Source organism: Zingiber officinale, chromosome 2A, assembly GCF_018446385.1.
Source record: "Zingiber officinale cultivar Zhangliang chromosome 2A, Zo_v1.1, whole genome shotgun sequence".
NCBI classification, from domain to species: Eukaryota; Viridiplantae; Streptophyta; class Magnoliopsida; order Zingiberales; family Zingiberaceae; genus Zingiber; species Zingiber officinale.
In genome coordinates, this window is record NC_055988.1 from 535,513 (window position 1) to 553,758 (window position 18,246).

Below are 18,246 nucleotides of genomic sequence, written 5' to 3' on the forward strand. Positions count from 1 at the left end.
CGTTACATCCGGTCTTCATGCTGGACGTTCGCTCCACGACCTGCTCAGACTTCTACCTGGTCCGCGATACTAGGATTTCAACCTAGAGTCCCTGACTCTAGTATTTCTACCCGAAACACTGTACCTGTCAAGACTTTCTGCCTAGGGTTACCACCCCTAAGGGTTTCCACCTGCCTAACCGCAACTAGGACTTTTGTCTAAGTACCCTTAATACTTCCCTGCAAACTCATTCAAACATGTTAGATCATAAGACAACTTAAATTTGGATCCTTTTCTATAATTAAAACTTAGGTTCATCGTCTGGTGCTCCCTGCACCAACAATCTTCTCCTTTTTTATTATGGTAACTTGGTTCAAAGTTAAGTAAAATATATCTGTAATAAAAGTAGTTTAAGCAAGAGTAAGAGCATAAGTTAAACAAATTTTATATAACATTTTATATAACAAAATCTCCCCCTTATGCTTTAACTTAACTTTAACTATTCTCTCTCCCTTTGACATAAATCAAAAAGAATATAAGTAGAGAGAACTATATAAAAAAAACTAGTTTTTAATCTGTTTAACTTGAAACTCCTCCTGAAGGGTAGCACCCTCTTTGTTTTTCTTTTTTTTTGTAAACGTAGCTAAATTCTTAGATTTTTTTTAAAGAAATTTTGTCAAGTACTTAGCTTTTGAAAATGCATTTTGATAAAAGGCATAATTAAGAACTTAGCTTTTAAAAAGATTTAGATAAAAAGGATAGTTAAATACTTTAGCTTTTAAAAAGAAAAACATAGTTAAGTACTCAGCTTAAAAAAATGATAAAACTTTGTTAAGTCCTTACCTGTAAAAAGATGTTGATAAAAGATTAGTTTTGGTAAAGGACTTAGCTTTATAAAGGTTTTAATAAAAAACTTAATTAAAAGTACTCAGTTTTAAAAAAAAATTATAAAAGCTTAGTTAAGGAGTTAGCTTTTCAAAAGATTTTGATAGAACACTTAGTTTTAAAAAGATTTTCTTCTAAATATACTTAGCTAAGAAAATGATTTCTTTGAAAAATATTTAAAAAATACTTTATCAAGTATTTAGATTTTGAAAAGATTTTTAAGAAAAACTTAGTTAAGTACATTGAAACTTAGTGAATTTTTTTTAAAAAAAAATATTTGAACTTGATGAAATATATATTTTTTAAAAAATTAACTTTAAAAAATATTTTATTTTAAAAATTTTGAAAAAGAATTAATGCTTTAACTTTCTTTCACACTCCCTTAATTAATGCCAAAAATATTTTAGGGTGTCCTAGAGTCTAAGCATGAAAATTAAAAAAAAAATACAAGTTTAAAATATAAGTAATTATTTATTATCCTAATTTTTCATTTCACCCTTTCTAAGGTATCAAATATGTTCAGCTTATGAGTTTATGTAAGCAGTAGCGGATCCAGACAAAAATTTAAAAGGGTGCTAGTTAAAAATTTAAGATAGTGTAGCTTCCGAAAGCCACGTAGTATTGTTGATGACAAAGGAGATCATGAAATTTAAAGAAATTGACAAATGTCACTACACTTCCAGATGCTTTGGTCCCTCTCAGTAGCGGTAAACATGTGTTGGAGACCAAACAAAGAAACCTCCAGGTCTAAGAATCTTATTGAGCTCTAGTAGCTTCCCACCTGCATTAACATAGTTCGGATATAAAATTGAGGATAAACATTACTCTACAAAAGTAAAAGAATTGATTAAAATATAACAGGTACTATTTGCATCCCAGTGGACTATACAGAGTAAACAGCGAATCAAATCAAATACATTGTTAGGAAATAACAGCTTCTGAGTTCCAATTACCGATAAAAAGGCTGGAATACCACACTCTAATGCAAATTGTATCGGATCCTATCCCTTAAATATCCACCAAAGCTTGCAACACCACAACCAACATCAAGGACCCCTTGTGTGCCCTCCCCCATTGATGGCTAGAAGATTCTGGTCAAATCAAGAAAAGAAATGTTACTAGTTTAGACAAATCTATCAATTATCAGATTGAGAATCCCATTAAAAATCAGCTTTAGAAAATCAAAGTGGCATATATGCTTATTACAATTTGAGAACTTATTTAAAAAATGATTAAAAATCAAAGAAAAATAGAAAAAGTTTTAACTTGAATGTAGTTTTACAAAAGATCATTGCACATTTTCAGGAATGGTTTCCCATATCTAAGATGATTTAGTGATGATGGCATTAAAAAAATTAATGTTACCAACACAAGGATAACAAATAATTGTTAGGATCCTTTGTACGGCTAGAGAGGGGGGGTGTGAATAGCCGCCCCAAATCGCTCGCGTTTCTTCCTACACTTCGTTAGCGCAGCGGAAAAATAAACTAGAAACGAAAGGAAGAATATCAAACCTTAGACGCAGCGATGTAACGAGGTTCGGAGATGATACTCCTACTCCTCGGCGTGTCCGTAAGGTGGACGAGCCCTATCAATCCGTCGGTGGATGAGTCCCCGGAGAACCGGCTAATGTCAAACTCCTTGTGGGTGGAGAAACCTCGCCACAAACGTTTGCAAAAGCAAACAAAGAGTACAAGTACAAAGAATAAGCAAGAAATATAGTAAGAATACACAAGCACTCTACCAATCTTGCTTTCTCGTCGACTGGAGTCCGGATGAAACCAGCTGTTCCAGTCGGGGAAGCTCACGCGAAGCTTGCGAGGAAGGAACTCAACAGAGCTCAAGCACCAGAACAGCAATGTAGCGGAAGAGAAGAGGAAGAAGAAGGAGTGCGGCCCCCCCTTTATACTGCGAAGAAAGAAGAAACTGGCGGTTGCGTCGCAGAACCTGATCGATGCGTGGACCGATCAGTAACATCTGATCGGTCTGCGGACCGATCGGGAAAAACCTATGCTTCCGTCCCGATCGGTTCATGGACCGATCGGGCCCGATCGGTCCCGGACCGATCGGCGATGTCTGAAACATACATGCGTACTCGATCGATGCGTGGACCGATCGGGACATAGGATCGGTCCACGCCGATCGGTAACTCTTCCTTCGCGGCGTCGTCTCGATCGGTCCCGGACCGATCAGGGACGATCGATCGTGGACCGATCGGCTGCCTCTCTTGCCTCGTTAGCGATTGGTCACGGGCCGATCGATGCAACGAAACTTCGATATCGATCGGTCACGGACCGATCGAACAAACAATATCCGGATCGGTGCGGTGACCGATCCGAGCTTGTTTGGCCCAAACCAAGTCCCAAGACTTCAAACCAATATCCGGTCAACCTTGACCTATTGGTACTTCATCCCTAGCATCCGGTCACTCCTTGACCTGCTACTACTCCGCCAAGTGTCGGTCAATCCCTTTGACCTACTTGGACTTTCTCAACACCGGATGTCCGATCATCCCGATCCATCTGGATTTTCCTGCACGGCTTCACTTACGGGACTTTCACGGCTTCACTCACGGATTTCCACACCGCCTAACATCCCGTTAGGACTTTCCCACTGCTTCACTCACGGGACTTTCACCGCTTCACTCACGGGACTTTCCCTTTCACCTAGCTTCACTCACTAGGATTTTCACCGCCTCACCCAGGATTTCCACCTAGCTTCACTCACTAGGTCTTTCCCTGCCTGGCTTCACTCACAGGACTTTCACTACTCACCGGGACTTTCCACCGCCTGGCTTCACTCACGGGACTTTCTCCTGCAAACTCCCTGTTTGGACTTTCCCGTGCCAAGTCTCCATACTTGGACTTTCCGCGTGCCAAGCTACACCTTGGACTTTTCCCGTGCCAAGTCTCCGTGCTTGGACTTTTCGGCCAAGTCTCCATACTTGGACTTTTCGCCAAGCTCCTGCTTGGACTTTTCCGTTGCCAAGTCTCCATACTTGGACTTTTCAGTCCCGGTCAACCTTGACCTAGGGTTGCACCAATAATCTCCCAACCATCTATTCTTGTCTCACATCAAGAATACAACTCTTCCACGAGTGTCAAACATCAACATGCAACTCAACTAGGTCAATCTTGACCTAAGGTTGCATCAACAATCTTCCCAAGTCAAACATCAAAATACAACTCGAGTCAAGTCAACTCGAGTCGGGTCAACCAGGTCAACCTTGACCTAAGGTTGCACCAACAATCTCCCCCTTTTTGATGTTTGACAAAACTATAATCAAGTTAGGTTAACCCGATAACCTAACTTAGGTTTTCAACCATCTTCCAATGTCCAATGTTCTTTCCTTGAACATTCTCCGGACATTCTCCCCTTAGGTTAACCCGATAACCTAACTTGGGTTCTCCAATAGTTCTCCCCTTTTGACACACATCAAAAGAATTCCAATGTTCTTCCTTGAACATTCCTTGACATTCTTTCCCTAGCTTAGGTTAACCCGATAACCTAACTTGGGTTCTCCAATAACTCTCCCTTTTTGACACACATCAAAGTAAAGGAGGATATCAAGGTCAAAAGTTTCTTCCTAATGAAAGTCCCATACCTTTCATTGAAACTCTTAGTTTCCCCCTTGATACTAAACTCAACAATCAACTTAGTGATAATCTCATATCACTAATCCTCAAAAGTTTTAAGGAGTAAAAACTCCCCCTAAAAGTCAACTCCCCCTTGACCATTGCACCAACAATGTCTTTGAGAGTTCCAAACCTTTAGAAATCCAAAATCACAACTTCCATAACTGAAATTTCAGACAACAGCTGAAATTCAGCAGGTTGGCACGCCCTGATCGGTCCCCGGACCGATCAGAACCCCTCTGGATCGGTCCCGAACTCACTGGATCGGTCTGCAGACCGATCCACAATACTCTGGATCGGTCCGCAGACCGATCAGAGCTTCCCTGGATCGGTCCGCGGAGAATTTCTGATTTCCCCTTCCGGAAATTCAGAAACTCCTAGAAAATTCCAGAAAATTCGAAAAATTACGAAACTTTGAGGATACATTCCTCATATCATACACTATCATGGAAAAATAATTTTCTATGAAAATAGTTTCCATTTTCAAATCTTGATACAAAATTCGAAAACTTTGAAATAGTTCAAAGTTAAGTCAGTTTTGTATCACAATGTTCAATGATGAGTGCTATCACTAGGAAAGCTTCATCAAGGTTTTTCAAATCAATTTCAAAATGATTTTAAACCTTTTAATTTGGGACCACAATCTTAGGGCTATATGCACATGACTTGTACACAAGCTTTCCCTATGATCCCCCATTTCTTGAATTAGGCTCATCTAGGTACAAGAACTATGTACCTTGATCCTAACTCATGATCCTAATATCTCACACACATCTAAGGTGTATCAAATCACATTCAAGTCAATTTGATGTGAGATATGGGTTTAGGTATCTTAGACTAAGGTCTCATGCATTTTCTAAACACAAATTTGATCTTAATATCAAAATGTGTTTTTCATCCTTAAATCAATTTCATTGATTATTAATGCAAGAGATGATGACATGGCATAAATTAATAACATAAATGAAAACATGTGCCAATGTCATGATGTCATGGCATAAAGTTTGAAACTAAACTAACACATGACATATAGATAACCTAAGCATTATCATGACATTTCAAATGATAATAAAATAAATATGATGTCATGGCATGGCATATGGCAACCAATCATGGCAAGTTAGCACAAATAAAATACCTAAATTCCCTATCTAAGTATCCTTAATCACTTAGCTAACTTAAGTCCTAATCCTAGATTGCCCAAAGTGCTCCAAGAAAATGTCAAAACCCAAATTGGCATTTCTTGATCTCTTGTTTGATTTATACCATTTAAAATTCTACAAGAGTAGCACTTCTAATTTAAGGCCCGGGCCTAAGAGAATATCAAAATCCCAATTCGATATTTCTCTAGGTTTTTCCAAATTGTGTCAATTTAAAGTAAGATTAATATATTCTTACTTTGGCACAACTTACTCTTCCAAGGAGTGAATGATAAAGATTATTCCATTTCATTTTCAAAGGTTCCCAAAAACCTTGAAAATGCTCCTTGAGTGTCAATTTCCTCAAAGTTGGGTTAACTACCCTTCTAATTGGAGTTGACACTCTCTAACCCATCTATGGGATAGAGAAGATGCTCCTAGGAACCCAATACCTATTAGAGCTCATTGGGTTCACTAAATATTCACTAGGGATAACTTCCCTATCAACCCTCCTAATGACCCTCTTAGGCTTTGAAGCCTTGGTCATTTGGGTCTCATCAAGGTCAACTATAGGGGTGACTCCCCTTGTAACCTTGGTAATGGTCTTCCTAGCCCTAGGTTTTGTTCCATAATCGAATGGAACATTGTGGTAAGTGGGCTTGACCATTTGGGACTTAGGTTTGTGACCCAAACCTTTCTTGTCCTTGGGCTTTGGTTTTTGACCCTTAAACCCTAGAGATGACTTCTCCATGTTTTTAAGAGCCTTTTCTAAATTATCAAGTCTTGACCTCAAGACTTGATTTTCCCTCTCTAATACCTCAAGTGTTGATTTATCATTCTTTCTTGAGGTGTTCCTAGGCATATGTCTAGTTGTCTTGGGGTTTCTACCTAGGTTCTCCTTAGCCTTAGATGAGTTAATCCTAGAGTTGGCCTTCCTAGTATTATCCTTATCTAAGTTAACATGCTTAGCATCTAAACACATGTATTGATTCCTAAGGTTAACATGCTTATCATTATTGACTAATGCAATAAAATTACTAGCATGTATCCTACTAGAATTGCACGAATGAGCCTTAAAAGATACCTTAGGGTTTGCCTTAGCTCCCCCTATCGATGTTCTCGATCTCTTGTCCTTGCGAGGTTTCCTCCCCTTCGGACATTGGCTCCTATAGTGTCCCCGTTGCTTGCATTGAAAGCACACCACGTGCTTCTTGCCTTTGCGTGTTGGGACTCCTGCTTCCTTGACCTTTGGTGCCGGTGGAGTCTTCCTAACTCTCTTTGGACATTTGCTCTTGTAATGTCCACACTCCCTACACTCAAAGCATATTATATGTAACTTATTTGAAATTGAAATGCTTGAGTTACCTAGGTTTGGGCATGGGTGTGAGCTCTCTTCCTCATCCCTTCCGGAGGTAGATGCCTCTTCTTCTTGCTCCGAACTTGAACAAGAGGAACTCTCCTCCTCTTCTTCCTTGGATGTTGAGTAGCCCTCAACTCCCAATTCGCTCCCTCCATGATGTGAGCTACTTGGCTCACTTAGCTCCTCTTCATGGCTTGAACTTGAGCTATCCTCATGGAACTTTGCCAAGTTGTTCCACAATTCCTTGGCATCGTTGTATCTACCTATCTTATGCAAGATATCACTAGGTAATGAAAATTCAAGGATTTTCGTTACCTCGTCGTTGATTGTGGATTGGTGGATTTGCTCTTTCGTCCACTCCTTCTTCTTGATAGGTTTTCCTTCCTCATCCATCGAGGGGAAAACCCTTCTTGTACCCAATACCAATTTAACATATGAGTCCTAAGAAAATACATCATCCTTACCTTCCAATATGTGAAGTTGTCGGGAGACTCGTAGAAGGGTTGAATCGTGACATCTCCTCCATAGATATCCATCTCTAGCCCGTGCTCCCCGGGTGTTGATCCGTCGAAGAGCGGCCTCGCTCTGATACCACTTGTTAGGATCCTTCGTATTCGGCTAGAGAGGGGGGGTGTGAATAGCCGCCCCAAATGCTCGCGTTCTTCCTACACTTAGCGTTAGTCGCAGCGGAAAAATAAACTAGAAACGAAAGGAAGAATATCAAACCTTAGACGCAGCGATGTAACGAGGTTCGGAGATGATACTCCTACTCCTCGGCGTGTCCGTAAGGTGGACGAGCCCTATCAATCCGTCGGTGGATGAGTCCCCGGAGAACCGGCTAATGTCAAACTCCTTGTGGGTGGAGAAACCTCGCCACAAACGTTTGCAAAAGCAAACAAAGAGTACAAGTACAAAGAATAAGCAAGAAATACAGTAAGAATACACAAGCACTCTACCAATCTTGCTTTCTCGTCGACTGGAGTCCGGATGAAGCAGCAGCTTCAAAAACCCTAACAGCAGCAGCTGTTCCAGTCGGGGAAGCTCACGCGAAGCTTGCGAGGAAGGAACTCAACAGAGCTCAAGCAGGAGCAACGAGACGAAGAAGAGGAAGAAGAAGGTGCCGGACCCCTTTATACTGCGAAGAAAACAGCGAAGAAACTAGCCGTTGCGTCGCAGCTAGAACCTGATCGATGCGTGGACCGATCGAACATCTGATCGGTCTGCGGACCGATCGAAGAAGCTTATGTTTGTCCGCCCCGATCGGTTCATGGACCGATCGGGCCTGATCGGTCCCCGGCCGATCGGCGATCTGAAACCTGCGTACTCGATCGATGCGTGGACCGATCGGTAACTGGATCGGTCCACGCCGATCGGTAACTCTTCCTTCGCGTCGTCTCTGATCGGTCCCGGGCGATCGAGGACATCTTTGATCGATGCGTGGACCGATCACCGCCTCTCTTTGCCTCGTTGGCGATTGGTCACGGGCCGATCGATGCAAGAATCGAAAGCTTGACCGATATCGATCGGTCACGGACCGATCGAGCAACAAATATCCTTTGGATCGGTGCGGTGACCGATCCGAGCTGGGTTTGGCCCAAACCAAGTCCCAAGACTTCAAACCAATATCCGGTCAACCTTGACCTATTGGTACTTCATCCCTAGCATCGGTCACTCCCTTGACTGCTAGAACTCCCCGCCAAGTGTCCGGTCAATCCCTTTGACCTACTTGGACTTTCCTCAACACGGATGTCCGATCATCACTCCATCTGGATTTTCCCTGCACGGCTTCACTTACCAGGACTTTCAGCTCTTCACTCAGGATTTCCACACCGCCTAACATCCCGTTAGGACTTTCCCGGCTTCACTCACGGGACTTTCACCTGCCTCACCAGGACTTTCCTTTCACCTAGCTTCACTCACTAGGATTTTCACCGCCTCTTCACTCACCTCACACCGCCTAGCTTCACTCACTAGGTCTTTCCCTGCCTGGCTTCACTCACGGGACTTTCTCCAACTGCTGCTTCACTCACCGGGACTTTCTCACCGCTGGCTTCACTCACTAGGACTTTCTCCGTGCCAAACTCCTGCTTGGACTTTTCCGTCCAAGTCTCCATACTTGGACTTTCCGCGTGCCAAGCTACCGCTTGGACTTTTCCCGTGCCAAGTCTCGGTACTTGGACTTTTCGTTCCAAGTCTCCATACTTGGACTTTTCGCGTGCCAAGCTCCCTGCTTGGACTTTTCCGTTTGCCAAGTCTCCATACTTGGACTTTTCAGGTCAACCAGGTCAACCTTGACCTAGGGTTGCACCAATAATCTCCCAACCATCTATTCTTGTCTCACATCAAGAATACAACTCTTCCACGAGTGTCAAACATCAACATGCAACTCAACTAGGTCAATCTTGACCTAAGGTTGCATCAACAATCTTCCCAAGTCAAACATCAAAATACAACTCGAGTCAAGTCAACTCGAGTCGGGTCAACCAGGTCAACCTTGACCTAAGGTTGCACCAACAATAATTTCTTTTCATTTACCAAAGACAAGGTTTGTTGCTACCTTTGGAGGTTGATATCCAATACTGCCTAAGATTGGATAAAATAATCATTCTCATTAGGTAGTCTATTTAATGAAAATAGAGTTCATCTCAAATGAGTCATTGGAGAAGAGTGAAGACATAATATTAAAAAAATACAAGATACTAGAATGTATTCCCACCCAGGACAATCAACAATGGATAATATTGCAATGAAAATTTATCAAAAATTTGGAATTAATAAAGTGCATTGTACATTTTAAAGAAAGTAACAGAAACAGAATGGAACAGGGCATGCATTCATGTTCATTACTCAATAATATCAAAAGGTAAGCCTTAGGTCATAAGTGCTAATTGAACCAATTAAAAGCAAAATTCCACTGACTCTAGAGAAAAAAATAATCAAACAAGAAACCCATAATTATAGAAGGAATAGCATCTTGGCATGTCCAGCAATTTCTTTGGTTGAAATCAACAACAGAATATCAAAATAGCTGAGAATACTTGCTTACTTGCTCGATGGACTCAATGTATTTAGAAACACCATCTTTAAATTGAGTTCCACTAAGAAGGAAAACCAAGTAATCACCTCCGTACTCAGTTTTGGTCTTTCTTATATTCAACGAGTTTGGTGTGAGGAACATTATCATACCAAATCTATTGACTGCAAAATAGAGAATTTAGGAAGACCAAATGAATGACAAGCAAAGCTCCAAAGCAACCAAAATATCATCTGATAGCAAGCAGAATACTTTCGTCATTTTCCCTTCTATTTTCACACTTATCAAAGTTCCATGGATGTGATCTGAGATAATCATACTCGACAGATGCTAACTTATCATACCATATTCTTCTCAAAGTGGTAGCACGTTCCTCCTTTACAGATCAGTATGAGTCAACACGGGAATCGGAAGCAACGAGAAACTAGCTAGGGCAATCATCAGGGGTAATAAGATACATTGCGACCATCAATGAGAGAATTGGGGAAAATAAAAATCATAACCGGCTTACCCAAGAATCAATCTCACCATATCTCTGCTCTTGGGCCATGGAACCGACACATTGTACCTCCACGGTAGCGACACAAGATACCTGAGGCTAGGCTTGGGGCAATGTTTCTCTCAGTGCTCCATGAGTTGTCGTGACTAGAGCTTCTTGATGGCCTTCCAATTATCCAGGTACGGAATGTAGTTGGAGGCTTGGAACGTCTTACCACACTTACAAACCTCCAATTTGATATTCACTTCCTCTTCTCCCCCACCGTCTCGGCCATCCTACTCGTCGGCCACATCTCTATTGTCGCCGTCCACCTCCATCTCATTGAAGTTTGCAACGGAGGTAGGGTTCGATGGGAGCTCTGGTGTCGAGATCGGAGGAGAGGGAACGATCGGGAGGAGGAAGGAATGAGATCCTTGGTGGACGTCGTTGGTGGAATTTCCGGGAGCAAGGGGGTGCTTCCGCACACCCCCGTGCCCCCTTGCCTCCGCCATTGTGTGTGAGATAAACTTAAGTTATTTTTCAACTTAATTTTAACTTTATATACATTTAAAGATATTGAAAATGTTTATGTCTGATCTTAACTTTAGATAATTTTGAATTTAAATTTGACTTTAAATTTGGATTTCAAAAATATTAAATTTTGAAAATATTTAAGTTTGATATATTTTGAAAAATACTTAAGTTTGATCTAGGTTTCAAAATATTGAATTTTGAAGAATATTTAAGTTTACTTAGAACTTGGATTTCAGAAATATTGAAATTGAGACTTAAAAATTTAAGTTTGACTTTTAAATGAGTTTGAATTTCAAATTTTAAAATATAAGTGTAGGATTAATCAGAATTTAGAAATAATTAAGATTTTGAAGGTTAATTATACTTTGAAAATCAATTAACATTAACCCTTTAAAAAATTAATTAAATTTGAAAGTTAATTGATATTTAAAACTTAATTAGATATGAAAGTTAATTGATTAAAATTTTGAAATTAAAGTTTTGAAATTAATTAAAGTTTTATAATTAATTAAAGTTTTAAAATTAATTAATCTTAGAAATTGATTACAATTTTTTAATTAATATTTAAAAAATAATTAAATTTTGAAAATCAATTGAGAAGATTTTGAAAATTAATTATGATTTGAAATTAATTATGCTTTTGTAATTAATTAAGAGTTTTGAAATTAATTATGAATTTAGAAATTAATTAAGAATTCATAAATTAATTAAGAATTTAGAAATTAATTAAGTTAAGTTTATTAGGTTGAGTTAAATTTATTAAGTTGACTAAATTTATCCTAAGTCCACCTCTGTCTTTTCTAAATTGTCAATCAGGGAAACTTATGAGTTATTTGTGAGATGGTTAATTTTATCTTAAATTTAGATTGCAATCTAAGGATTGGTTTACATTTCAGTTAGACTCAGGTTTTACAGTTAGTTCATTAAATATTTATTTCGATGATTGGCTTCCAAGCTGTGGCGAGACATCAAGCCTTCTTGGGTATGAGATCATCCACAACTTCTAGATAAAGCCTTTTAAAGAAATTAAATATTTAATTCCCTTACAGTAACTCCTAGGTCTAACTAGTCAAGTGTAAATCGAGCTTAGGTCCTTATCTAGCCTAGTCTAAGCATATATAATAAAAGCAGTAAAAACAATCATCAAACAAATCTATTTATTAATAAAAATAGTATTTCTATTGGCTCCCCCTGGATCATAACCTCGATAAAGTCTATCAAGGTAATGGATTTGATCATTGGTGACCCAATATTGTCCAAGTCGAACTTGATTAACCAAGTTTGACTTGGAGACTCATGCTTGGACTAAGTTTTGCCTTGTATGCAAGTCTAGTTCGGTTGTATACTATAATATAGGGCAAATTTAATAATAAGTGTTATTGGAGAAATAACCTTATTGAAATTTTTTGAAAATTTTTAGAAATTTTTCGGGATTTAAACGGAGTACGTATGACTCGTTTTGAGGGGATGAATCGGTGGAGCTAGATAAAAGCCTGTTTGGAATATCCAAATTAAGTAGGAGTTGATTAAAGAGTGAACTTAGAGTTTGATTAAAGCTAACCCTAAGTATTTATAAAATTTCTCCTATTTCCTCTTCATTTCATTTCCTCAAATCTTCTCCTCTTCCCCGACGCTGGGCCGAAGCCACACTCCCATTCACGCTGATGCCATTCGACGCACCGCCGGCTGAGCCTCCCTCCTTCCTCTCCCTTTCGCGACGTGGAGCCTCTCACCCTTCTCGCGATTGAGCTATGACCGGCCACCGAATTTGAGCCTTTCTGCCCCTCTCTTGCAATTTCCCCCGATTTCACTGCAAATCACTGACGCGAGCCTCCTGATCTCGTCGATGTTGTTCAAATCATTGCCGATGTCAACCACCTTTATTTTGATCTCCTCAGCCGATCTCTCCTCCTCGGATGAAAGCCCCGACCAGGGGTCGATCGATGCGTCGGCTGCCACAGGTCTCACTGAGCCAAGCCCTAGTCGTCGATCCACCGTCGTCCTCTGCATGCCGTGGCTCCGACCAGCGGATCTCTTCCTCCTTAGCTGATCGTTGTAGGAGACCAGACCTTCTCCTTCGATGGGCGATCGGTTCCGATTCTTGGTTGCCGGTGGCTAGCTGTAGCCATTAGATCCTCTACTCCGGCTAACCCTTTACCTCTAGGGTTAGTGTCGGATCTCTCCTTCTTCTCTGTAGTGAAGCTTTGGCTAGAATCCCTTTTCTGTCTAGAATTCTAGCAAACATTAGCAATATGAACATAACATAGGGATCAATGAAGGGTAAGTGGTTAGTTCGAGGTTTATGGATTTTGAATTTAGTCTTATGCTTAGTCGAGAATGTGTTGATTATGTTGTAGGATAGTGGAAGTGGGAGATCAGCAACCTCACCTTGCATCAACTACCAATTCTTGGTAGCCAACGTCATCGGCTTTGGTTCATCAGTGGTGCATCCAGATAAGGGGTGAGTTTTTGAGGTAATTTCATTTCTACATTGGTTTGGATTAGTAGATGGATTGTAGATTATGTTTGGAAAGATTGAAGGATTTATGAGGAGATTTGAATAGTGAGAATTAAGGACTTCATTTGGTTAAATGGTTCTTGATGCTTAATCAAATATTTGATAAGAGATAATGAGATGTTTATGGATGATTGGATTTGATTAGTGTGATGATCAGTTGTAATTAATTTTGGGTTGGATTAATTGAGGTAGATGAATTATGTAAGGTTGATTTTGGATGTTTAGTAGAGATGATACAATGGATTGATTAATAGATTGTAGATTATGTTTGAATTTAGAAGGAGTTGGAATAAGGATGGATTTATCATCTAATTAGATCTTTAGGTGGAATTAAACATAATTATCTAATCGACGTAGGATTAGGTTCTGGGTTTAGCTAGATGTTGTTTATGTGATTAGCTAAACTATACATCATGTGATTTACAGGACGGTGATTCGAGGCGAGCGTCTCGACGTGGGATTAGTTTATCACGATCGAAAGATAAAGATGAGTATTTTTCCTTGGCTTCTATGTAGTTCTTTGAACTTAGTGCATGGTTATTATGTAATGGATTATGTTGCTTTACCTTAAATCATGTTCGTTTGCTGTTTTTCCTGCTTGATACTTATGCTTGATCTTTGAGGTGATCTAATTATATCATATACAGTCTACCTGAACTTTGTTGTATATGCATGTAGAGTGTATCATAGGGATGTCTAGTTGATTTGGGTTAACATGCTGATTTTGTATATCTTTGTTGATTGTGCACATAATTAGTATGTGTTGTAGGAGTCACATGATTGACTGTCCATTTGCATGTAGTGTGTGTACACCTTTCTAGTGTGGTTATGGTGGGTTTCTTGTGGAATATACCTTGTGGTTATGAGCATATGTGTTTTGTATGGATATCGAAGGATTCTGGTTGATTATATCTATGTGGTTATGTGTATATGTCTGGTTGTGTACGTTGTAGAGTGTGTACGTGTATGGTTGTTACGAGCCTGGTGTGCTACTTGATGTACTTTGTTGTTTAGTAAACATCAGATGAATTTACCTATACCTATAGGTGTTAGATGAATTTTTATACTGGAGGTGTTTATGTGGATTGGGGATGTTGCATCGATGGTGACTGTGTCAGTATCATGATTATTTATCATGTTCATCATTCATTGCATGCTGATGACCATTGTCTTCCTTGTGGTGTGAGATAGTCGTTAGTCATTTATAGCTGTCCATTCGGCCACTATGGGAGAGTGGTAGATAGGAATGGAGCTAGTTCTGTTCTGCTCACTAGGCCGTTCAGTGTTCTATCCGCCTCGACCACTCTGGAGTAGTGGGTCTGGAGGGTTTAGTAGTTAGGGGGCTAGTGATGTGAGTAGTCAGGGATCCTGATGTTATGTAATTAGATAACTACTTAGCAAATCGTTCGCCTCGGCCGCTCTATAGCGGTGCATGTACTGGAGACTAGTACGGTTTGTCAGGGACCCAATCCTCTCGGCCATACAAGGGTCGTGGTGTCTGGAGAGGTGGTGGGGGTGACCATGTGGTATACATACGCATTTGCATATGATGTGCGGTGCATCTGTGGAGTTATATCTACATACATGTCTATCAGATACTAGTTGCATGTGATTGTGATATGTTGCACTTGTTTGAGATATAATTGTTGCATATGGTTGTCATGCTTCATACATGTCATTTATTATACATGCATATGCTGTCGTATATATTGCACAGGTGTTACGAGCAAATTTGTTACTGAACCGGTGAGTTTACTGATTATTGTACCATGTGTCGATTCCAGATTGGGTATGTATTTATCATTATGTCAGTTATGGTTTAAGTAGTTGGTATGTCAGTTATGATTATGTATGGTTATTATATCGATTATGTTAGATGGATTGATTATGTCAGTATGATCATGTTCTTTAATGCCCTACTGAGATTATATACTTTGATCTCCATGTTTATTTTATATAGACAATGCACTATATTATCTATTACCCGCTGAGTGACCCGCACTCACCACCCCGTTTGTATTTTTATGCTTTCAGGTAGCAGATAGATGATTGTGGAATCACTTGGAGTATCTTGTCTGCCAGTCCTACATTACATCAGAAGACTACACACACACACACACACACACACACACACACACACACACACACACACACACACACACACATATATATATATATATTCATTATTGTATTGTCGTTGTATTGGTGTTTAGCCATGTGGTTATTTTATCATTTTTGGTGTTGTATTTGTATTTAAGTCGTGTCGGCATGCATTGTATCTATTTGGTTTGTCTTGGCTTTTCTTTCATTTTTCGCTGTGTTTTTAGTGCAGTCGTGTGGGCTGTTTAATATATATAACTGCGTGGTTGTGATTATTTTGTTCTAGCCGAGTGGGCTGAGTATATAACTGCGTGGTTGTCTATATTCCAACTGTATGGGCTGATGTATATAGTTTGTGTATGTATTTATGATTCATATTGTCATAGTTACAGGGGAGATGTTGTCCGTTTGCCGGGCAGGGACTCTTCTGGGGTGTGACAATTTATTAGTATCAGAGCCAAGTTTATATGAGGCTTATTTCCTGTGTTTTGGATTTCATGTTTTGGGTTTTCTCGATGTGACTTTTTGAGTTTTGGGACCAGGCAGCCGTAGGACATCTCTAAGCTATAGGAGGTATGTTTGTTTACTGTTATCATGCACTTCTTTTAGTACATGCATAGTGGTCTATGAGAGTTATCTTATGTATTAGTACTCTTTTGTTAGTACCTGTCTAGTTGTTTGTAGCATGCATTTCATGTGTTGGGTAAATCACTGATCACAGTTGACCCTACTGGAGATCAAAGATTACAGTCTCAGGGGATTTCTTATATCATACTACCAGTAGATTTAGCTTCTGATACTATTAGTTGGTTGAAAGTTAGAGTCACATACCAGTCTCAACTACTATTAGCTGGGTAGTGGATAGTATCTGTATACTCATGTTGACTCAATTTGTAGAGTATCGGTATACTCTTGTTGGTTTAGTCAGTAGAAGACTGATTTACCTTTGTTGATTTGGTCAATAGAGAATTAATTTACTTCTGTTGGTTCGGTCAGTAGAGGGTCGATTTGCTCATGTTGTGGATCGATTTACCTTAGTTGGTTTAGTTAGTAGAGGATTGATTTACTCTTGTTGGATCAGATAGTAGTTGATCGATTTATTTTGTTTGTTCGATCAGTAGGGGACCGACTTACTCTATTATATAGAGATTTTGATCTTTGGGTTACCTGTGCTTGATTTGATATCTTGGAAGGCACATTTGAGTACATAACTTGTACCAATGTAGAAAGGACTGAATTAGCTGGATACCATTGTCAGTTTGGTCAGTCTATAGAGGATCGATGTATCCTATTCCATGGGGACTTTGACCATGGATTGTCTGTACTTGGTTGGATGACTTAGAAGGTACATTCGGCTAGGATACCCCCACTGATGTGGAAAAGTGTTAAGCTACCTGCTTAACACTTATGAGATACAACCGTTATTAGGGTATAACTTGGAGAGTACATTCGGATATATGATTTGTACTAGTGTGGAAAAGATGATGTTAGCTGCTTAACCTTTATGTGACCAGGTACCACGTGAAGGAAGATATAGATGAGGGTGTTTGAGAACAAGGCAATGGTTAGTCAACTTGCGTAACGTTGTTCCATAGGAGATCCTGACTCATGGAACTATTGGATATGATTGGATATCATTGATGTACTTAGTGATATATATCCTGCAATGGTGCGGCGGAAGTGGTGTTAGTTAAGTAATACCTAGGAGGTCTGACCGTAACTAGGTATAATATCAGATGATGATCTTCGAGGGCTAGAGCATCGACTGATAGATATTTTAACCAGCTATTTAGTTATAGTGTTCCTCTATCTTTGTGTTCATTGCTCGATACTAGAGGTTACTGAACCTCAGGGTGGAGCAATCGCAGTATGATGGGGTATAAGACCATGGTTAGACGATTCAACTAACATCGTCTTCATCAAGTGGCTCAAGACCTTGACCACATGATCATTTTACAGGTCTTGTAGTCTATATCTTAGGTCAGAGGGTTTGACCTTTTTCGATATTTGTCGAGGGACATTTATAGGATAATTATGAGAGTTGTGGAGATACCCTCTTCATGGGTAGACTCTCAGTTAGGAGGTTGAGTGACCCTTTGGATTTTAGGTTGTCATTCTTTTATTGTGGATATTTGAGTACTTTGGAAGGATGAGATTAGACATACTCTTTGGATATTTTTGGATAAGATTAGTAGAGCTTTGTATACTCATATCTCATGGATTGACCGTATCTCTACCATTTAGAGAATTGTTGATCAACAATCAGGAAATCAAGGGGCGCCCTTGGATTTCAGTTGTGATACACTTTGGTAGGATGATAATATATTTCTACATATTAATTATAGCCCATGATGAGGGCGGATTAGTGGGAAAATTAGATTGGTGAGTACATGACTAGTCTGTCTCACTAAAGATATACGATAATAAATTTTCCCACTAGATATGATCCCTGTAATGGTACAACATAGATGTGCAATGTTGAACCAAGTTGGATATATTTATGTTTGTTGGCAGTGAGTGCTGAAGGATGGATGCCTTCCTTTTTTTATCATTCATCAGATTTGATTGATATTGAGGATGATTT

The 18,246-nt window shown here is 39.6% G+C and overlaps 2 long non-coding RNA genes across 3 annotated transcripts; one reads left to right on the forward strand and one right to left on the reverse strand.

Moving 5' to 3' along the window:
• Nucleotides 1-1,411: 1,411 nt before the first annotated feature.
• LOC122044335 lies at nucleotides 1,412-11,034 on the reverse strand. The gene is made up of 3 exons (XR_006129516.1): nucleotides 10,544-11,034; nucleotides 1,818-1,955; nucleotides 1,412-1,645 (listed from the first exon to the last, which is right to left on the reverse strand). It is a non-coding gene; the product is annotated as an uncharacterized LOC122044335 (long non-coding RNA).
• Nucleotides 11,035-12,631: 1,597 nt separating this feature from the next.
• On the forward strand, nucleotides 12,632-15,730 carry LOC122040423. 2 transcript variants are annotated; one of them, XR_006128617.1, is made up of 3 exons: nucleotides 12,632-13,324; nucleotides 13,402-13,505; nucleotides 13,989-15,730. It is a non-coding gene; the product is annotated as an uncharacterized LOC122040423 (long non-coding RNA). The 2 variants fall into 2 exon arrangements; XR_006128616.1 differs by having other exon boundaries at nucleotides 12,632-13,209; nucleotides 13,989-15,721.
• The last annotated feature ends 2,516 nt before the right edge of the window (nucleotides 15,731-18,246 follow it).